The 24017-nt window shown below is 37.5% G+C and overlaps 1 protein-coding gene and 1 long non-coding RNA gene across 7 annotated transcripts in view; one reads left to right on the forward strand and one right to left on the reverse strand.

Annotated features, from left to right (window-relative positions):
* Positions 1-24017, forward strand: part of SLC8A1 (solute carrier family 8 member A1) — a 374985-nt gene that overhangs the window by 280668 nt on the left and 70300 nt on the right. The window lies entirely within an intron of this gene.
* On the reverse strand, positions 599-11359 carry LOC306643657. The gene is made up of 2 exons (XR_013759020.1): positions 1088-11359; positions 599-1031 (listed from the first exon to the last, which is right to left on the reverse strand). It is a non-coding gene; the product is annotated as an uncharacterized lncRNA (long non-coding RNA).

Genomic DNA, 24017 nt, shown 5'->3' on the forward strand with positions numbered 1-24017 from the left:
ACTGGCATGGTTTTGGTGAGATGGTTGAAGAGAAGCCAGCCAAGTCCACACCCCCACAGTAGATCTTCAACCATTGGCAGCCATTTATTTTATTAGTGAATTTGACATCATTTCTAGAGTAGAAAGACAAAGAAAAGATCTACATAAAAAAAGCCTGATTTTCTTTCAAAGGTGATATACAATTAGAAAATGAGAGTCTTGATTAAAATCTAGCAAAGACTGTCCTGGGTAAGCTATCCCTTGCCATCTCTTTAGAATTGTGTTGTCTCATGTTGTTAATGATGCCTTATAAACTTAACCATTTTAAGAAACTATATGATGAAATGAACAGACTTATGATCAGAGTAAGATTAAGTAAGAAAGAAGGATTATAAAGGTTGACAGCCCTTTCAAGAAGTCAACTCAATGGGAATGAGAGTTCAGAATGAGTTCATGAGAAGCAATAGGAAGGAATGTGGAGTTCTAAAGGTCAGAAAACAATTCCCTGGTGGGTGCAGAAATTACAATAAATGCTTTGATTACTCAGCATTATTAGATAATACAAAATTGCTGGTGAAGCAAGAAAGTCATTTGCATTTCAGATTTACCCCCTCTCCAATTTTCATTTTACAGCAATAGACCTTTTAAGATGATTGAACATGACTTTTCCCCCTTAAATTCAAAAGCAAGCATACACACCACATTCAGTAGTGACTAACACTATCTTCATTGCCCCCTCAATTTCTTGAAATCGGATGTGATTTGGTTGGGTCTTATTTAAAAGTCAGCCAATCTCCTCAAAAGACAAACTGTGACCAAACACAATGTCATACACCTTTAATTCCAGTGATCTGGATGGCGGAGGCAGGAGGATCCCAAGTTTGAGGCCAGTCTCAGCCACTTAGCAAGATGCTTGGCAAAATTTAGTGAGACCCTGTCTTGAGGGAAAAGAAAAAAAAAATATATGGGGTTAGGGGTTAGGGATGCACCTCAGTGGTAGAGCACCCATGGATTCAATCCCCAGGATCAAAAAACAAACAAACAAAAAACTCCTGGGTGATCTTGGAACCTTTTGAAAAATGAAGCTAGTACATGCAGAAGATAAAACCTTGAGCAAGAATGTGAAGAGTTAAAGTTCAGTGAAAACTCCATGAATAGGACCTTCTTCCTGCTGTATGAACAGCCTTTCATTTCAGTCTCTCAGTTGCAGCCCCCAGTACCCTTATCTTGTAGGACAAATTCCAAAGAGATTTAGGCCCTCAGAGAGTATGATATTCAAATAGTCATTCTAATTATTGGCTTTACTAGAACCACAGCTGTTTGATAATTGATAGTTAAACTATTTCCCAAACTGGAAGTTTATTAGGCTCTCTCAGGGACCCAGTTTACCAAAGCAGTAGGTTAGATCAGGGCTGGCAAACATATGTTCTCTCCTCTGCTAACTCAGATCAATCAATACAGGCTGCCTGAAGCTCTAAGTGGAAGATCAGAGACCTGAGAATGAAGGCAATATTAAGCAGTAGCCGCCAATGATGCCATCGGTCAATCTGTATTTTCTAGGTCTGTTCCCTCTCCCACTACGCTAGCTAGCTCATCAAGCCTTCTCCTCCAGCACCTTCCCTCATCTGTCTCGTTCTCAGCTGATGATATTGTTTTATTTCTATCTCCCTGCAAAAATGGAAGCAATCAGAAGAGACTTTCCACAGACTCCCACCACGGCAGCCGCTCTTCTGCCAGCACCTGGAGGACACACTTTGCCTTTAACTTGTTACTCATTCCATCCCGAGGCGCCTCCCGATTTTGCCTGGAACTGTAGTAGCCTCCCCAGTACCACTTTTATCTCTCTGATCTATTCTTGACAAACTAGCCCAAGTTCTAATTTGTTCAAATGAAAATGTTTCTCTGCTCAAAACCCTCCCCAATTCACTCGGAACCAAAGTCCTTTCTAGAATCTATGGGGCCTGTGTGATGCCTTGCCAATCACCCATTCCCCACTCTACCCTGGCCTTGCCCCTCACCTTTCCTCTGGAATCATTTTGGCTCCATTCACTGTCACATCCTTAAAACTTAAAGAGAATCCTTCCTTAGCACTTGTGCACTGACTGGACCAACTCTTCACCTCTGCCCCATCTCAAAACAAGCCCAGATAACTAACTCCTTCATTTACTTGAATTCTTTTCTCAAATGTCACTTTCTCAAAGAGGCCTACCTTGATGATCCTATTTAAAATTATAGCCATCCCTTACCCCATTATTCCTCATCTCCCTAAATCTCCTTTATTTTTTCCATAGTACTTTAGGATACTATATTCTTTATATATTCCATATTTTCTCCCCACACCCTCGCTTTTATTTCAAATAACTGTAGCCAGTTTCCAGAACAATGTCTGACACGTAATTGGTGTTTGCATATAATTGTGGAATGGGTGAATAAATGAATGGGGTCTGGCATGAGGGCGGGAAGGGAGGGTAGAAGCACTCATCTCTGGACCAGACTACTTCAGAGGCCTCCAAATTTTCATGCTCCTAAAAGTAAGCATTTATTTATTACCCAGAGTTCTGAATTCTTCGAAGAATAATAAAGCCTAAATGGATGTATTAAAAGATGGGATTGCCCTTTGGTTTCTCATTTCAACTTTTTTTTTTTTTTTTTTTTTTTTTTTTTTTTGGTACTGGGGATAGAACTCAGGGCCTTGTGCTTGCAAGGCAAGCACTCTACCAGCTGTTTTGTACTGAGGTAAAAGGGGAAAACTGCTGAGGGCCCCAAGAATTTCTCTGGTGCTCAATTTTGTGAAGATTGCAAGGCTATTATCCCTTACTTTAAAATGGGTCAACAGGCTAGAGGGTTCTTATTTTACCCATAGCACTGTTTTAGACCTTAAAGTGATGTTTTTATTTTTTAATTGACAAATAAACTTGTGCATATTTATGGCCTACATGATATTTAAATATATCTAAATTGTAGAGTGGCTAAGTTGGGCTCATTAACATCTATATTACCTCATGTATTTTTCAGCTGAGATAGATTTTTCCACAGTAGGAAGTAGGCTGGCTGTTATTCTCCGATCTTCAGGTTGAATTTTCATTACGAATGTCTACATGCCCGGCGAATCTCCAGTTATGGGCAGTGAAGTACTGAACCCTAGAAATAGACTGTAAGTGTGAACGATAGAAAGATAATGGAGTGTCTAATCCTACCAGTTAATCTTACACTGGCCATTATGGTGACCACTAGTCATATGCAGCTGCTGAATAATTGAAATGTGGTTAACCCGCATTAAGAGGTCCTGAAACTAAAAAATACATACCAGATTTCAAATATTTAGTATGAAGAAAGAACATGAGATATCTTCTTAACAAATTTCATATCAATTTTATATTGAAATGACAATATCTTGGATATATTGCATATTAAAATTAGTTTCCTCTTTTTTTGCTTTGTAAAACAGTTACATATGGGATTTGCAAGATATTTCTACTGGACTAACCCATCTGACTTGTTCAAAATGAGGCAAGCTTCTCTAATCTGCATTGAAGCAAGACAATATTAGCTCTGCCAAAGGGATGGAATCATTAAAATGGGGCTAATCCATGATCTCTCACTGGTTGGGCTTTGTAAATTTAATTAGCTAATGGAGCACTGGCTAAGAACAGGGTCCATATGGTTGTTTTCCCTTCAGCTAAGGCACAAATGTGCAGTCCCTTCTGCTGAAAGCTGAGGTACATAGTTGTTATTGTGATTACTTTCAACTAGCATTAACAAAGGAAAGATACTCTGAAAATCTGTAGTCGATTTTCGTAAAGGATCAAGGGGAAAATGATACAATTAAAATATACTTACAGGTTTATAGGAATTTTTTGGTCTTTGAATTTTCTGTAAACATTTCACCTGGAATGTTTTCACAATTTTTATAAAGTAAGTAGCAGCCTAAACCAATCTTTTAAAAAATGCACCCCAAATTTAAGATGTTTTCTGAACAGACATTCAAGGATTCTGCCTGAATAGTAACCATAACAAATGGTTTTTAAAAGCAAGTATGAGTGTTTTAAATGTCATTTAAAGAACACACAGATCTTTCTTTCTACATTTTTTCTCCCCTTAAATTTGGTTTGTAAAAATTGTTTTCAACCCTTACAGTGTGAGAATGTGTATAGGTAATTAGATTAAAAGAAGCCCCCCTCCCCTTCACAGCACTTATCAGTTAATCATTTTCCATGTATTTTCTGTTGATTTTCTCCATATGTTGTAATTATGTATTTTTGGCTGATTCCTCTGATCTGTTCTTACTGCTCCTTTGGACAACTAATGGAAGTTTTAGCAGCAGGCATACTACAGAATGGCATTTGAGAATAGTTCATGCATATGGAACATTTTCTGTTTAGGTTTTACTGGCCATGCACATTAACTGGAAAACACCAATAGTACTGCAATGTTATGGGGGAACAGAATGCCCGATTGCTGAATACTCTACAATGAAGCTCTCTAGCTGTACATAATCACAGTCTTCCATGCCTTTTAATTTGTTTATCCCTGAATATGTATTGAGCCTCTTCCCATTTGGTGATGAAAGCTGTGTCTCTAAGTTTATTACCTCTAGGATCAGAAATGCAGAGTTTCTAATAAGTGACATTTGGAAGGAATTGCAAGTAAACACGCTGAAGGGGATCTGAACAAAGCAGCACCTGCATCGTCCAGTTGGGGAGAATAGGGGAAGGCTGCCTAAAATTCATTCCTTTGTTTTATTGACAGTGAGCAGTTGGCTTAAAGCAACAATTCCATGTTGCTATCTAAGTGGACTGTAAGCATGGCATGGCTACAAAGTCACTGAGTTCTTTAACATAGCCTGTCATGTTTTGTGGCTCATCCCAGGGACACTTTTTAAAGCATGCCTGAAGTTGCTTATGTAGATACCATTCTGGTTGGCGTTAGCTTCTGCTGGGAAAGCCAGCAATATACTCTTTCTGGGCCTACAGACAATTTCTTAGTCATGAACACATGCTTTCAGACCAAAGGGTAATTGCAATTCTTGAACAGTGACTTTTTAATTAAGTGACATATTGGCTCGTCAGAGCCTTAACTCCATTCACTCCATAAAGTCGGTTTCTGCCTGCTTGTGTGGCTGAAAACGGTTTAGCTCCAGTGTACTTTTTACCTTGCTAATGTTGTATCGTGCCTCTTGGTGATTTCTGCAAGTGCTTTTTAGAATGACGAATATGGCATTAGCTTAGGAGGAAAAAAATAAAATATAGGGCCATTATTATATATCTGATTCAGTTAGCATATGACTTTTTTCCCTTCTCTTCAAAAATGCAAAGTTGAATCAGACAGGGGTTTTGAATGATGACTCACAGCTTTGTGAACGAGGTGGTCTTATATCTGTTTCTTAAATAATTGAGTAGGCTTTGGACATGTAAAAACTTTGAAGAAAGATATTTGAAGTGAAAGAAATAGCATCTGAAAATGATCACAGTTAGTTCCCAATAAGAATTTAAACCTTTTCACCTATTCTCTGAGTTGACAACATTGGATTCATTTTCATTCCTTGTTGTTTGCACCATGGTGATGAGCTAATCTATGTAAACCCATCCTCTAAAGATAGCAGGGCAGAAGAAGGTACAGGTCACATACATGCCACCACCTGTACATGCTCATATACAATATGTTCTGCACTTTCTACAACCAGATGGATTTCGATGTTCCTGATCATATGACCCCTCATCTATGTCAGCATAGTTGAAGCCAGCATCTCCAAGAACCTATAAGTCTGGAGTTCCACAGACAAAGCTCAGGAAAGTATCAAGCAGTCATTCGGGGAGAGTGGTAATGTGATGCCACCTTTAACATAGACCAGTGGTTCTCAAGATCGTTTTGCTGAGGTTGTTCATCTAGTTCAAACTAATTCCCATTTCTGCCCAAATAAAACCCATTTCTCCCTAAAACCAATCCCTGATTTGGAGTAATATATAATTTCAAATTTACCACAAAATAATAAATCTATAAATTTCAGGCATAGAGCCAAAGCATTAAACAAGTAGAAGATACTGATTAGATCTCTAATTTGTCATAATTTCACTAAGTCATAAGAAACTGAAAAAAAAAAATTTCCAGACTCAAAAACAAAAAACAAGAGAAATATTTATCTTACCTGTATTAGTAATATTGAAGGATACATATAGTATTTTTGAATAATTTTCACTTTTGTTTTTGAGGGAGTGGGGTCTCTATTTTTAAAAAAGACACTTTCTGAGTGTCTTTTGGTTTTACAATTTAATTTTTACCTTTACTATGAGCTCTTTAAAAACCTTTTAAGGGAAAAAAAGTAAATAAAATCAGAGGAAAGTGTTCTGTGGCAATAAAGAAATGCTAACTAAAAGATTATTTTATTAATCTTGCTCATAAGTCACTGGCTTTATTATACATAAATATCTGAGTAGTTTTTCCAAAATATGCAGCTATCTATCATATAAAAATATAGTACATAGATGATTAAAAGCATGAAGTCAAGTAAAGCAAAATCTCTAAACCTAAAAGAAAAATTCTTTCTTCAGGCTCACTGCAAAAGTTTGAAAATTATGAGTGACTGATCAGCAAGGGACGTCCTTGTATGACATTTTACCATGAGATTCCTCTTAAGAAGAGTTTTCATTATTGCTTATAAGAGTTCTTGGGCTCCAAATCCAAGCATCAAGACAATAAGATGATATAGCAAGTGGGACTGCTGCAGAGATAAGGGGAAAGGAGGACTAACCTTTCGAATTACAGTTTACATGTGTTGAAACCATATAGATTCTGACCCTCGATTGGGAATTATTACCTTCTAAATTCTAGATGTTAAATGGAAAAAAATAGTACACATGAAACTCTTAAGTATTAGAACCATATATTAATTTCAAGTGACCTTGACCCAAGAAGGAGGGTCAAGAAAATAATGATAAGACTCCAACCAATGACATCACCAGCCATACCTACAATGAAATCCTGTACCTACCATGGGAACAAGGATCTGTAATTTCTTCCAGGAATCGAAGAAATGAAAGGGTGCTTTATGTCACAAGGGCTTGAAATCTTCTATAGGCTGCAGAGAGATACATGGACATGCAGGCTGTAAGCTAGTGAGTACCCCGAGAAAAATTTTAACTCCTCTGTTAACTTGTGCTTGGCAAGACCTCTGGAAAGATCTAACTCACCCTCTCCATGACAGAATACAGAGGAACATTAGTGTGATGTAGTTAAGAGTGAGGTAAGCTGACTTTGTTATGAAAACAATGTAATTTTAACTTTGGAATGACATCTGGTCTGTGTCACAGCTCTATCAGGATAAATGATAATGGGGGTTTGGGGGAGAAGATTTGCTTTGCCAAATATGGCCACTGATGAGTAATGCTCTTTTCCTTACTAGTTCCTCTGTTAAAACCAAAACTAAGGACCACAGTCTAATGCAAGTTCTGTCCATGTCCCAGTGGTCAGTTATCATGCAGAATCAGTAACAGTCAAAAATGCATAAACTCTGGGTCTGAGTTTTTGTCATTGTGTTTTTCTAAATGAAGAGAGGAATTTTGAGGACACAGTTTCTTTGCAAATAGTATGGGAGAATTTGTTCTGCTTGCTTCCAAATTCCTAATTCTTACAGTCCTAGAATATAAAGAGAGATTTTCACGATGAGCAATTTTGCATAATCTTCAGAGCCTTCTTTTGTTGTCTATTCTTGTTTTGGAGCAGAATCTATCCTGTAGAAAATAAATCCTATTGATTGCCAGGGTTTTGATCACCAGCAGTATAGTACAGACAAACTTTACCTGGGGTCCTCTGGAGGACTGTTCTCTGTAGTGTGGTCATGACAGATTGAGAGGACCATGTGTTGGTCTAGAGGAAGGCTGCTTCAGGAGTGCAGAAAGACAAAAACCTCCTTCTATCCAAAGCAAGCCAGTGATCCAACATAACACAGCCCAGGCTCTCAAAGTGAGCAGTTTCCATTTGCACCACAACAAGAGGGCTGAATAACGTAAACTTTATTATTTAATCCTCTGTTTTCCAGAATTCCAGGTAGATCTCCATCACATACTTTAAAACCAGTGACTAAAACTATGTAAATGTTCTTAGCCTCACTTGGAAAGATGATTATATAAGTTTTGGAGTCCCGAGATTGAATAATATGCTATTACATTAGCAGCCAATTTCTATATTTATTAAGTGCTTTACCAAAGAATCTATAAATATAATGGAAATTTACAATGGAAAATTTTCCTATGGTCTCTAAAGCAGGTCCTAGTTCAGTCCCTTTGTTATTTTCCTGCATTTGGTGTTTGGTAAATCTCTACAATCCCTCCAGAAGCTCAAAGCATTGATCACAGAGAGATCCCTTCAGCACTGTATTCACAGGGAAAGGGACTGACAATTAAATTGACATGAACTTTATGAGGACCCTGCAAACTACATTTTAGGGCTGTTCTTCAGGGTAGTCAGTGACTTGAGGGAGTTACCCAGTATCACACCAGTATGCTCATAAACATTCTCAGAACATGCTTTCCAGACTGGGATTGTGGCTCAGTGGTAGAGTGCTTGCCTAGCCTGTGTGAGGCACTGGGTTCAATCCTCAGCACCACATATAAATAAGTAAAATAAAGATCCATCAACAACTAAAAAAAAAAAAAGGAGAGAGAGAGAAATAAAGAACATGCTTTCCACATACCTGGGGTGCAGATCAAACTCCAACATTCCTAGCTTGGAGTTTTATTTTTCTTGTTTTCCATATCATTGTGGAATTCCTTACTCACCATGAGTCACATTCTGTATTTAAACTCTGGGTTGGTTTTACTAAATGGAGTCTTGTTTTTAAAAAGTCAACAAATGGTTTTTCAGAGCAAAAGAAATTAACAATACTTGAAAATTTCTAGAAATTATATGAATTAGATAATGCCACAAAGTATTTTGGGCATCTCAGAGAATGTGCTGTATCAATGTATAATATTAATATTTATGTTTTGTCTTTCTAGGCTAGGGAAATGTAAACAGAACTCTGGTTTGTAGCAACCTGTGAAGTAATGTCCAATTAAGTCAGTGAGTGTGTGGATTAATACTTAAACATGGTTGTTTCCCAAATGAAATTTTTCTACAATGATCTCCCCTGCTACTAGCTCCTCCTTGACTTCTAATTCTTAAGTTTCATCCATGTTTATATGGTTCCATTGTATTTATATCTTTCATTTAAATGAACACACATTCATTTCAGCAGGAGAAAATATGCCCGCAATGACTTCATGGAAGGTAGAAATTCTAGTTATGTAATTTTGTCTTGCATTTTTACAGGGAAATTTTCTCAAGAATCCTAGACACTTCCTTCTACCCAAAGGCCTGACCAGAGTCAGCAAGTTCTTCTAGAAGTGTAGAGCTGACCTGCAAATTCAATCTTCTCTGCTCTCCTCTGCTCCCCATCCAGTCAGTTCTGACAAGCACCAACGGGTCTCCTTCTGACCTGTGCTCAGTTTGGTGCGATAAGCAACTGATGGGACTAAAGATGAGGAAGTAAAGCTCTGCTTTTCCTCCACAAAAGCCATACCCAAGGAAACTTCCTGAGCAGTCTGTCTTCTTGGGGCTTTGACAATAGAACCAGTCTGGAACCCCACAGATAACATTACTCTTTTAGTTCTTGAAGAGGGAGGAGAAAAGGCATAACAAGATGAGAACATTTCTCCAATTCCATCCATTTACCTGCAAATGCCATAATTTTATTCTTCTTTATAGCTGAATAATATTCCACTGTGTATATATACCACAGTTTTTTTATCCATTTATCTATTGAAGGGCATCTAGGTTGGTTCCACAATCTAACTATTGTGAATTGAGTTGCTAAAAACATTAATGTGGCTGTGTTACTGTAGTATGCTAATTTTAAGTCCTTTGGGTATAAACCAAGGAGTGGGATAAACCAAGGAGTAGGATAACTGGGTCAAAAAATGGGTCCATTTCAAGTTTTCTGAGGAATCTCCACACTGCTTTCTAGAGTGGCTGCACAAATTTGCAACTCTACCATCAATGTAAAAGTGTGCCTTTTTCCCCACATCCACGCCAACACCTGTTATTGCTTGTGTTCTTAATAATAGCCATTCTAATTAGAGTAAGATGAAATCTTGGGATTGTTTTAATTTACATGTCTCTAATTACTAGAATAAGTGAAATAAGCCAATCCCCACAAAACAAACAAAGGTTGAATGTTTCCCCTGATAAGTGGATGATGATACATAATGGGGGTGAGTGGTGGGGGGTAAGAGAAGAATTGAGGAACTTTAGATTATGTAGAGGGAAATGAGAGGGGGGAGGGGGCAGGGGTATGAAAGCTGGTGGAATGAGACAGACATCATTACTCTGTGTACATGTATGATTACATGAATGAAGTGAATCTACATCATGTGCAATGATAGAAACAAAAAGTTGCACCCCATTTGTGTACAAAGAATCAAAATACAGTCTGTAAAAATTAAAAAAAAGATGAGAAAAATTCCAAACAGGAAAGAACATTGGAGACCATCAGTTTCACTCTGAATACTTGCTTGAGGGTCCTTGTTTATAAGATTTGAAGAAATGGAAGAAGACCCAAGAATATACACATTGAAGAGTAAGGATGTGAGCCAGAGGAAAATATACAAAAGATATCTCTTGCTAAAGACGGAAAGCTTCTCATTTTATCATAAGTACCTGTTTAATTAAATGAATTTCCTAGGCTGTTTAATTCATACAAGTCGGTATGTAGGTTAGGGAATAATTGATTGCTCAGAAACTGGAAAGTACTTCCTAAGGAACATTTTTCTTTATGATGTTTTTGGCATTTGTGGTTTGCTAGTTCCATTTCCAGCCTTAGATGCTGTGCAATGAAATTACAGCTTCATCCCAAGGCACCAGCTGTCACTTCTGCCAGGGATCTCTGGGCTCAAAGAAAACAGTTTCATGCATGCATAGAAAGTGGATCCCTCAGTAAATGCTAAATTTATAAGGAGGGCTATCTCTATTGAAGTGCACTCAAAATTATTTTATCTGGCACCTAAGTGGGAACTGAAACAAATGGCTTTGAGTGTAGCAGTGTCAAACAAACCTGGTCCAATTCCACAGTAACACATGCTAGGCTTCATTTTATTTGCAGCCACTGATGTGTGTGATACATACAGGAGTATTTCAATGACAGGCTCTAATGGAAAAGTATACAGGTTGTGAAACAAATCCATCTATCATAAAGAACATTCCCTCTCCCTACTCCTGCCAGAATACTCTATAGACTTAGTAATTCTGTGAGATAACTAATGCACTTTTACTATTAATCAATATTGAAGTGGACCTAGTAGAAAAAATTACCTATTAAAATAGAAAGAATCTGCAAGAGCCACAAACAACCACTATTTGCTCTCATTCTCTGAATGAGAGAGAAATATATTGACCAAATAACTGGTCAATCTAAGAAAACATTATGGAGAAGGAATAATTTCATGACCTATTTAAATGCAGAAAGTGAGACACATAAAAGCCTGCTTTTTTGTTTTGCTTTGTTTTGTTTTTAAGCCTCTTTTCTTAATGCTGTTTGCTGCTGTGCCTCTTAACTTGGGGTTAGGAGAAGGTCTTGTAAAATATTTTCTTAATGTCAAGTAATAGATTAATGCATTAGATTTATTGGAAAGGTTTCTTTTAAAACATTATATATTTGCCTTGCTCACCTTTCCCCTATACAGCTAGAGGTTCTGATTCTGTGGAAACACAAGGAATCTATGTTTGTTTTAAAGCTCCACAGGAAATTCTGGTAGACGGGTGGATCCAAAGATGCACTGATCTAATATTGTGTTCTTTCCATAACCTTCACAATCTCCTGAGTTCAGAGGCTGAATTTTCAAGATAAAATGAGCCTTGTTTTCACGGGGATTCCATTTCTTAAGTTTTAACCCATGTTGGACTTTCTTCAGGTCATCTCCTTTGGAAATCACCATTCATTCCAACTGCTAATACATTATGCTCTCTCATTCACCTTGTCTTTCATATTAAAACTCTTTGATTGTACCGTAACGAACATTCTATCTCAAAACCTTTCCTCCTCCCCTCCAAATCACTACACAGATCAGGTCTTTTGTTTTATTTCCAATAGTCTCCTATTTGCCCAAACTGTGGCCTCCTCCTTCATGCCAAAGTTCATCCTACTCTAAACCCTATAGTTCCCAAGGACCCTACAGTTTCTCAGCCTTCCTGTAACTCCCACCCTTCACTTTCTCTCCACTTTTACTCTTTTATAACATTTTTGGTGATATTATTGAAGAATTGCATTTCACGTTCTATGGATTGTTTTCTTCTAAGATCATCCCTTTGGAAAAAGTCTATCAACGCACGTGAATGTCTTCCATTGCTTTCTCAATATGCTGGGAAATACGTAGAAACCTCCCACATGGACACTTTTTATTTTCTGCAGACATGTATTTTGTAAATTCTGTAAGACATTTCCCATCATGAATTAGATTACATTTATCACGACAAGAATTACTTACCTTCTCCTCACAAAATTCTTTCCCCTCTTGTATTATTTTCTTACCTGTCTCCCATGCTCAGATGCTTGGAAACACAATGTACTTAAATAACTAATAGAAGTCGCAGATAATTATGAAGAGAGATATAACCATATAGAAGAGATTTGGGAGGAAACGGGTAGAGAGTTCAGGGGAAAGGCACAGTGACAGATGCAGTTTTTCTCCATGTTTTTTCTCAGCTTTATCCCTTTTCTCTGGTTCTCTACAGCCCTGGACTGATCCCATCCAGCTTTCTCAGCCCAAGCCACCCACTCCAACTTTAAGCAGGAAAAAAACTTCAGAAAAACTAGCCTGGACCTCTGGGCCCCAGCATCACAATAAACTTATTGATCAACAAATTCTGACCTATTCTCCAGTTCTAATAGTCCATTTTTTCATTTTCCAAATACTACAGAATTTGTATGTATTCCATCTGTTCTTCCAGGCACTCGGGGGAAGAACAATAAATTATATAGATTTAGCAGTAAATTATATAGATTTCAAGATCTACCTAAAGGTCAGGTTTTATTTATTTATTTTTTTAATCTGTTTTCTGACCTTCTGGCTTGATCTTAGGACTTCAGTTCATTCTAAATGAAGCCACGTCCTCCCTGTGACCAATCCACTGGGAGGATCCTTGCCTGTCCAAGGTGGTGGTGGGGTTCTGCTACAGGATGCCCTCCACAGCCCTTTGTTCTGCTTTATCTGCCATTCCATGGCACTCTTCTCCATGCTTTCTTGCCCATCCCACCCAGAAGTCTGCCTGGTTTCCATCTATTACACATGTCTACACTTTCTTGGGTGTTTCTTTGGAGCTTCTCCACTTTGGGTGGCTTTGTACAACCTCCCTGTCAATCAACTCCTGCTCTACCCCTGTGAAAAGATCAAGCTCCGGTCTTGGCCTCTTTCAGTTCATTCCATTCCATTGTGATGAACCATTCCTGGCTGTTACTACCCAACCCTTGCTATCTCCTTTGCCTTCAACCTCTCACTGTTCCTGTCTGCTTAACACAAAGAAAAACAAGGTCCAGTGCCATTTCATTCATGCCTCAATCTTTTAGGCCTCATTTGCCTCCAGTAGTGAATGGCTGTTTAACATCACAGACCTCAAGACACATGTTCTCTCTCTCTTTATCTCTTTATCTTTCCATACACACATGTGCATGCACACGCCCCCCCCCCCCCCACACACACACACAGTGCCTGGGGAGTACCCTGAGTAACCTGAGTCATTTTTCTTAGTGTTCACTGTATCAGGAGATTGATATTATTTTTACCTATTCTTGTAACTTTCCATTTCATTACATCATTTTGGCTATAATTCTCTCACTAGCCTTCCTGCCAATACAGTAAAAGATAATATAATGTGATATCAATTTTCCATGTAATTTATTAACCTAAGACTTCAATTTTTGATATGTTCATTTAAAAGCTTAACATATATACCCAGATATCATTTTGTCATAGAGCTTGCCAAAACCACTCATGGTTCATAAAAGTAAAGTTAATATGTGTTCAGAACTGAGATTAAGGTAGATAATTAGATTTTCTGTTCATGCAAATCAGTTTTACAATCTGATGATGTTTTCTCCAGCAAGATTTGCATGTTTTCTGCTTCCATCTTGCTATAAGAAATTGATCTTTGCAGGCTAAAGGAAGAGCTCAAAGAAAGTAATTCATGGAATTTTAATTTGTTTTCTCCAACCTACAAACAAGTTTTCAGGAAGGAGAAATTGAAGAAAAGAAATTAAAACAACTTCTCTCCATTTCTGCCACTCTAGACTGGAAATAAAAGCCAAATAATTCTTTAAAATGTGCTTCTGGGGGGGTACCTGGCTGAGTTTTCAGGCAGAGACATCAGGCTTTGCCATTCCAGGAGAAATCTTTTCAATGATTGCTTCCCCGGTCCCTCTTCTGCATGTTTTTGTTTGTTGGTTGGTTTTCTAGTACAATGAAAACTTTGTCCCAGAGTTAGAGTGATTGTCTCAAAAGTAAAAACTGATCATGGTAGGCAATAATCCAAAGGTCATGTTGACTCTTCCTTATAAAATTATACCCACATGACATAACATTTTTCCTGACCCAAGCTCTCTTTCTTGACCACCCCCTCATCCAACCCCCACCACTTCCATACATATCATGAACACAATTCAGGCTAAGAACTCAACCCTTCCTAAGTCAGGCTTTTCCATTTCCCTGTCCATAGGCACCAAGTTTGTCTTCTGGTTTTTGTGTTGTTATTCTCTTGCTTATTCTCTTTCTTGTCTTTGAACCTGCAACACATTTCTGTCTGGTAAAACTTTATTCTCTCTTCAAGATCTAGTCCAATTATCCATGCCTTTTGTAAAGTTCCCCATCCTTTAGCACAGAACCCCTACACACACAGAAATAGGTAATCTTTGCTTCTCATGCCTCTCCTCCTCTAACCCGTGATTTCATACTCTTCACCTAATGTGGGTCTGACACAAAACTGGATACTCAGTAAAGACCTGTGGAATGGCTGGATGGAATAATATACACTGTAAGAATCTGATGTGTCACTGATGAGTTCATCTGGTCTTCTTGATGATGCCCATGCTGTGAACTTGAATCACCTACACGCTGCTCATTTTTCTCATTCTCTTGGTGAAATCCATACACAGAATCATACTTTTTATCTGCAAAAATACGTGAACTGCCTTTTACTAAGAAATCTTAGATATCTTGAGGGATTAGCACAAGTTCAAGTACAAACTTGGGACAGTGAACTCAACTGTCAATCACAAACATCTATTAAGTAAACACCAGATGCCAGTCCTGTGCTCATTGTCATGGGCAGTACACAAGTACACAGTGGTGTCCTATCCCTTGGCAATATGGTCACTATGGAATATGGGTGGCATTGTCTAAAGAGTTCACATTACTGGGGAGTCTGAAGACCCAGAACTGAATTTTTATGGATTCTCTTCAATTCCAGTACCAGGCTTTGAATATCTATCTTAGGAAGTCTGTCGTCATGAAAGAAATGAAGTAAAAACTATAAAGAGAACTTTGATTATTCTACAAACCCAAAGGTAACTCAATAGAAAATGTATTCAAGACCTATAAACACTTCACCAAGACAGGAAGTTAATATAGAGGGGAAAATCCATAAATAACCTTTGAAGGATTTTCAGTTCCAAATAATTAAAAAAAAAAACTGAACAAGTCATATTTCTGTTGCATTATTAGGATTTAATAGAATACATAGACCTGTCCTTGTAATTCACTACAAAGCTTTCCCTTTGCATCCTACTTATTTAAGGTACAATATATATAATAAATATAAGTTAAATCCAATTCTACATGATTAAAGTTAATAGAGATGTCAAAATACAATTGGACATTATCACAAAAATGTTTTTTAAGTATTTGTTCATGTTGTTAATTATATCTGCTAGTACAATTTCTAAAGCCTTGAGTTATGTAAATATACAATATAACTCTGAAAGGAGATCCACAGATAAGTGTCAGATATTATCTTTCCATTCACATAGAAAACTCTTATTTTCCAAAAGAAAGAGTTTTAGTATTAATATTAATATCCCATAATATTTTAGGTGGAGCTGAGGAAGCTTTAGTTTACTGGAAAGTTTGTTGAAATCGAGATGAAAGTTTGCTCAGTTGCAAAATGAGAAGCTTAATTTAGACACTAATAATGAAAACACCTTACATTTTTAATGCTTTCAGTGTGACAGTTCTTTGATATACATCATTTCATTTGTGTTTTATATTAGCCTTATGGGTTACATAAATTTTTTTCTCCTTTTATACTTGATTAAATTGGAATTCAAAGAGAGAAAGTGACTTTACAAAGTCAAACTGCTAAAAGCTATAAATCTGTATTACAAATGCAAATCTAGATCATGATTCTCTGAACAAAAGTACAGACTTCCTACAAAAATTGGCAAAATAACCAAATTCTAAAGGCAAGAAACTTTCCCTGTAAGATTACATCTGGGTCAAAAACTAAAATTCTGATGAAGATTTGCTTTTTAAGCACTAACTGAACTACATAGAATCCATAGTAAAATAAAATTTAAAAAAATTAAAAGTCTGCTTACACATTTCCCTCTCTAATCAATGTGCACTTTAAATGCAGCTCATCAGAAAGAAGGTTGTAATTATCTAAGAACGGCTTGCCAAGTACTTTCTTACTGTGTTTGGTCCAGTGGTTCAATTTTGTTAAACAATGTCATTATTTTCATTCTGTAAACTTGCTCTGGTTCTATAAAGACTAACTGGGGAAAAACTTCCATTCCAAACAAGAAATATAAAAGGGAAATAAAGAAAAACACATTTTCACTTCAAAGCCAATAAAATCCATTCCGTTTTTGGTTAATTTTGATTTCCAACTTTAAATTACTGGTATTGTTAAATAGCTCAATTGTTCTCTTGTTGATTTTATCTAGTGATGCTTACCTATCAAAGTACCTTGGGTCTCTTCTATTAAGAATATTAGCTACAAAATGATAACTGTTTGATGTTGATGTGATTTTAAACTAAGTGAAATACTCATTAAAGATTTAAACATTCAAATAAGTGGTGTAGTGAAAAGTTCAGTAAGAGTCTATAGTCAGTGAAAATCATTATGTTTTACAGAGACTGGAAGGCAGCAGCAGAAAACAGGGGGCATATGGAGGTCCTTGATGTTTTGCTAGTAATAATTTTTGATTCATACTTCATGTCAGTTTTAATTTTTATCTATTCTGATAAGCATCAGGAAGCATTTCATCATCTGAAGACATGCTACTCAGCATGCTTACAGGTATGCTGCGTAACTGCAAATCCCCTAAAACTACTCCCTTTGAATTAAGAAAATGGAAAGTAGAAGTCTATTTTTAAGTGGAAAACACACACGTGCACACACACGATTATTGACCATTCCCATTCGGTGGAAATCGATCATCAGCTTTTTAAATCTAGAGGTTGATAAGGATGGGCACAGCATCACTCGGTCAAAGAAGGAAGAAGAGGAAAGTGCAGAAAAGAGCCTCGGCTACTGTTGATTCCCAGAAAACCTGGGGATACTAGTAAGATTGTGGGTTGGTTTTTCTTGGCTGTTATTTTGTTTCTGTGTTTGCTTTTGTGGTGCTGGGGATTGAACCCAGGGTGGCTCTGCCCCTGAACTAGCCAGCCATTTTTACTTTTTGTTTTGAAACAGGATCTTGCTAAATTGTGGAGGCTGACCTCCCACGTGCAATCCTCCTGCCTCAGCAACCCAGTAGCTGGCATTATAGGTGGTTCCACCATACCCCACTGATTGACTATTATTTTACCTTGACTCTTCATTTAGTGTATCTGTAGATACAGTTGATTTGTTTCAGGTCACAGACTTTTTGGGCCATGATTCTCCATAGCTATCCTTACTAAAGGAAGCCCACATTTCCATTAAACTTATAAAGCACCCTCAGCATGATGTACGATGGTAAAATAGCAGAGTTACCAAAGAAAATCATGCATTTCCTTCTGATGTCAACACCAGTGTGTACTTAATTAAAAAGAGAGGGGGAAAGGAAATGTTTTCTATGGAGAATGGTAAATTGGATTTCAGCAGCACCAGAGAAGAAAAAACACTAAGATAATGGCAGAGTAAACGAATGCCAGATGTGGACTTAGCGTCTGGAGATGAGTTTTAATCCTGATTCTGGCATCCACCAGCTCTGAGACGTTGGCTAATTTCATTGAGACTCATTTTGCTCATCTGTATGATGAGAGGTGAACAGGAAGATTCCATGATAAGGATTGAAATATTTTCTCCTAGACTAAAAAGTGGGGTGTTTGGGAAGGCAAGGACTGAACTCTGGATTCAGAAATATTTTCATGACAAACTTGGGAATGGATGATTAGTAGAAGAGCATTAAGTATCAGTATTTGCAAATGATTTAGCAAGAGCAATTATTTGTTAGGGAACAAATGCAAAGCTTAGCAGGGTAGCCAGAATGACCTTCCAGGGAAACATTGGCAGATGAATCATGAAAATTTATCCAGCACAATGAGCAGACATGTTATTAATGACCAAGGAGATAATTTCTCCTTTTCAAAATGGACACACAAATGTTCATATGGCAGAATTCAGACAAGAACTTCCAGTAGAAAAGAGAGATAGAGAAGGTTACATCCTGTTAACAGTGCGGAACTGGGGTGAGGGGTTTTAGACCGTAGGAAAAATAAGCACTCACTTCTAAAAGGGCCAACTCCAAGTATCTCATCCATAGGAAAATATCAAAAGTTCATAATATTTTTTGGCAACGTAATTGAAATCTAAAACCAACACTTTTAAATGTCACATTGAGAGAAGTGCCATCTCTCAGTCCTTGATCATGGACATTGCCCTGTTCACCTTCCATTATTCAGAAGAATAAACTGAGACACAAGGGAATTAGTCATCTGTAATCTCCATGAGATTCTTTTCCTCATTTGGATGATTCTTCGATATGGGTGATTCTTTTCTTCATTTCAGTATTTGTGAATTCTCAACAATGAACAATTTTTTTATTTTAATAAACAGGAAAATGCTTTAAGGAAAAGAACACCCGTTGCCTTGAAGCAATTCACATTGTTTTACTCATATTCAGTGAAAAAGAACCCAGATTTACTAACAGGAACTTATTCATTCTTGTTCATTCTGGCCATTGATGAGGTTTCACATAAACACGGATGGCCTTTTTAGAAGCAAATTTAATTTTGTTTAAGTTATCAGGGGAAGCAAGAACCAAAGGGATACACTGAAAATTTAGTTTTAAAAATATGTATGTCACTGATGTACACCTTGATATCAGAAAATTAGTTTACCATATTTCTTCAGCTTCTATTCTCTTTCCTCCTTGCTCTAGCAATAATGGTTATTATAATCATCACTCACTAAGTGCTTGTGTTAGGGACTTTTGTGCTCTCTACCAGAACAGGCAGGCAGATGCACAAGTGTAGCAGTAATAAGGCTCTTTAATGGCGGCTTCTGCTAGACACAGAGAGAATGTCAGACTGGCTCAAGCAAAGAACACAGCTTCTAAGCTTCTGCAGCTCCCACAGGATAGGCAGGACCCTGTCTGTTAATGTCATCACACGTGGAGGTGGGGTCTAACTTGTGCCTGTGCTCTTCTTCATGTTCCATGTCCTATTACCATCTTTTTGCCCCTTGCCACCTGAGGTTTCTGCTCATCTTCTGGGACGACCCCTGATATTATTTTCAGAACAGGGACAGACTATTGTCCTGTCCCAGTGGGTTTCATTTTAGTGACTTTGTCTGGTCTGGCTCTAGCTTCTTGGTATTTCTGCTGACCACATAGTCCCAGAAGGCTGAGCTGACCTTCCAACCTCCTGTCTCCTGGTGTTTTATCTTAATTCCATGACCCTGAAAATTGCCCCCCCCCCTTTTTTTAACTCTTAATATTCTGGTGTATCTGTGGTGTGTCTGTTAACCCAACAGGACTGAGAATTAGCTTGCCTGTCTCACTTGCAGTGTACTAGGTTCTATTTTCTCACTTAACCCTCTTATCCCCTCAACAACCTTGGGATACATACACAATTACTCCATTTTTACAGATAAGGAAACTAAGGCACAGGCATCCCATTCCAAAAGTCTCAGTTCTAACTGACCAGAATTATTTCTGGTCATCATAGAGGTAGGTAGCATTCATTTAGCACTTAAAATGTGCCAGCCTCTGTGTTGAGCATTTTATATGCATTATCACTGTTAATGCTTACAGAAATAAGATTAAATATATACTATTCTATCCATCTTTCTGAGAGGAAATTGAACCTTAGAGGGAGTTGATGACTACTATAGATGCAGGTGGTAAATGGGAAGCAAGGACTCTGCAACCTGACTCCCTGTCCTGAGAAAGTATTTTGGGTCATTTCATCCCATTAACACTATGAACTACTCTGAGCCAGGGTCACATTGACGTGACTGCCATTAATAATTATTTTATTAATGGAAATAAACTAACACTGAAATAATTCAGTAGACTTCCTGGAGAGTTTCTGGTAGGCCTCCTTCAAGGTAAACAAAACTGGGTCCAACTTGTCTTTCCAAACTTATATTCCACTTGAATTCAAACATTTTAAAAACAGATAACACAAAAACACAAACATTGTAGCTTAATTTAATAAAAAATATTATGTGTAGCATAGAAAAGTGGCATTTAAAAATCAGTGTCCATTCACTACTCAATGACTTATTTTAGCTATGTTCTAGAAAAATCTTGCATCCATCTTCAAGAATATGTAATATAAATGCATGAAGAGAAAGATTGGTTTGCTACTGTATGTTGCAGCTATTAAGATGGAAAGGGAAGTAAACAAGAGAAAGAAGGAACATTAATTTGAAAACCTAAGAAGTCCCTCTTATTTCTTGGTGTTCTGGTTTTAAAGCTGGCCTCTCTGTGATAGAGATGCTTCCCGCTTATTCTAGCTACAGTCCCATAACATTCCAAGAGTGAAATACTTGTATTGTTCTCCTCAGAAACTCTTCACTTTGAACAAAGAAACCTGACAAAGAAGAACCAAAGATAGAAATAATCTCTGGAAAACATCTAATACCAGCACAGGAATATTCAGAATATTCAATAAGAAGTGTGCTTTTGGAAGGGAGACAAAAGCAACAATCCCTTTGAAATTCAGCAGAATCTATTTTATTTTAATTATAAATTCTTATGAAAGGCAGTGGCAAATTAAAGACTGAAGTAAGTTGTAAAACTGAACTGCAGAGTTTGTATGTTCAGTTTATACAAAAGTTATAACTCTTCAACAACTTTGAAGAATTTGTTAAAACAATTAACATCTCAAATTATGCACAAATAATCTTAAAAATAAGTTCAGGAATACTTTTAGTGTGTGTGTGGTGTGCTAGGGAAGAGATTCAAGGCCTTCTGCATGTTAGATGGGTGTACTACCACTGAGCTACACCCCCAACCCAGGAATAGCATCTTAAGATTGCAAGTACTCAATAATTTTGCTTAAGGTAATTCCTTTCTCCTAGGATTTGCACAACTAAAAAGCCATAAAAATATTTTAGTTAAGACTTATTTTGTCATATTTCAACATAGTGTCCAATGTTTGATTTACTTTATTTTTCATTGAATGGACACATTTTCTCCACATACGCACTTAGATAACAAACCCAGGATTCTTAGCAATTTACCCTCCTTAAGCTGAAGTTCAATAACTGCGGAGGAGGGACGAAATGGTAAGGCATAAATTTTATCTGTCACAAAATTATGGTCAAGTTTTAAAGCACCCATATCATTTTCTCTTAGCACACTTTATTCATGTAATTTTCTTGGCCTGCCATAACAGGATAGAACCTTGGTCAGGGAGTGAGCATTAAAACGCTCAGCTTATTATTTATGGAAACAGTTAACTCTGGATCCCTGAAGTAGCTCTTCAAGTGATCAACCGTGTCTTTTAGGGAGATGCAAGTTACTTACAGGTTTTCCTCTTGAGGACAAAACAGCATATTGAATATTAACAGGAAGAGAGAGAGAGAGAGAGAGAGAGCGACCAAAGAGAAATTATTTCCTCCTATTTTGTGTTTGAAAAAAAATGAATTAGTTGCCATCCAGTTTCAAAAGTGAGCAGAGGAGAATAAAATAGGTCAGGGTGATCCTGGAAAACCCCCACTCCAGTGCTCTCTAAAATTTCCCTGCTCTCCTGGGAACAGCAGGATTTCAGCTATCTTTGCCCCTCGCTCTGCTTGAAGTAATGATTTCAATTACCACTCCATGATACACAGAGAAGAGTGCATGGATGACAAGGCCTCCTGGAGAACTGCTTTGGTTTAGCTACTTTAGCAACTCTCATCTTTGTAGTCTATTTAAATTACAGATAGTTCCATCACTATTTGTCAGGCTCGGTTTCATAACAGGAGCTCCAGAAAAAGCAGGACTTCGGACCACTCTGTGTAGCCAGCTGAATGGGGACCTGGCAGAACTGGGGCTGGGACGTTAAACAACTAGCTTGTGGGCTCCCTGCTTCTTTCAGTTCAGGGTTCTGCACTTGGATAAGTCATTATATAGGATGTAATTCAACAATAGATGACTGTCCCTTTCTTTCCGGAATGACAAATCACCCAGTGACTCACCAGTTCTTGAATAGGGAATGAAAGGGTTAAAATGCACCAAAAATTTAAACCAAGTGATACTAAGGCAGCTCATAGCAAACTTATCATTCCTTGGAAGTAGTGAGTATTAAATGCCAGCAAGGGAGTTTGAGAATGCCTGGGATGATGGGACAAAGGGTACTGGCTTTGCAAGGGCAGTAGGCATAACCTATGATTACAGTCCTTCCCTTTCCTTTTTAAACAAATGCCATGAAAGAAATGCTGCTTCTGAGATTTTCACTTTTTTATACTTTAGGAAAAGAAACAAGCCAAGGAAGCCGGGCCTAAGGTAATAGTCCCCAGAAATGCTTACGTGTCAAAGTACAATGTCAACAGTGCTTGATCCTGGAGGGGACAGAGCATCCGTGAGAATCCTGAGGAAAGGATTGGATTAGTGGAGCTGATAGACACAGCAATGGCTTAGCTTTGATGTCAGTGGTTTTCTGTCTCATGACATGCAACACCCCAGTTTTCTGTTTGGCAGTACTAGCAAAATTTGAAACTTCTTGTTGAAAACTTCAAACATTCTCTCAACTTTTTCTCACCCAAGGAAATGGCCTTTTCTAAAATCTATGATTTATTTTAAAACTTTTTAAAAAATAACAGCTCTATTCAGATAAAATTCACGTGGTATAGAATTAAGTCTGTTTAAAATATACAATTCAGTGGATTTTAGGGTATTCTCAAAATTGTGCAACCATCATTAAATCAATTTTAGAACATTTTATCACTCCCGAATGACATCCCATACCCATTAGCAATCACCTCTGCCATTTGTTCCCAAACTCCTAGTTCTAGGCAACCAGTGTTATACTTTCTGTCTCTGAACTTGCCTATTCTGGATATTTAATATAAAGGGTATTATACAATGCATAACCTTTATGTCTGTCTTCTTTCACGCAGCAGAATTTTTTCAATTTTTTAAAATTTTTTTAGTTGTAAATGGACAAAATACCTTTATTTTATTATTTATGTGGTGCTGAGAATTGAACCCAGTGCCCTACGCATGCAAGGCAAGCGCTCTACCACTGATCCACAACCCAGCCCCATGTTTCCAAGTTTTGTCCATGATGTAGCATGTATCAGTAGCTCATCCTGTTTTATTCTATTGTATAGATATAATCCATTTTGTTTGTTTGTCCATTCATCAGCTGATGAATGGACACTTTTGAGTCATTGTGAATAATGTTGCTGAATATTTGTGTGCAAGATTCTATGTGGACATTTGTTTTAAATTCTCTTTGGCATATGCCTAGAGGTGGAATCACTGGGTCACGTGGTAACTTATTTTTAAACTTTTGAGGACTTTTTCAAAGTGGCTGCTGCACCCACTCTTTTATATTCCTATCAGCACTATGTGAAGGTTCCAATTTCTCTTCGTTTTC

Source organism: Sciurus vulgaris (assembly GCF_902686455.1).
Source record: "Sciurus vulgaris genome assembly, chromosome: 14".
Lineage (NCBI taxonomy): Eukaryota > Metazoa > Chordata > Mammalia > Rodentia > Sciuridae > Sciurus > Sciurus vulgaris.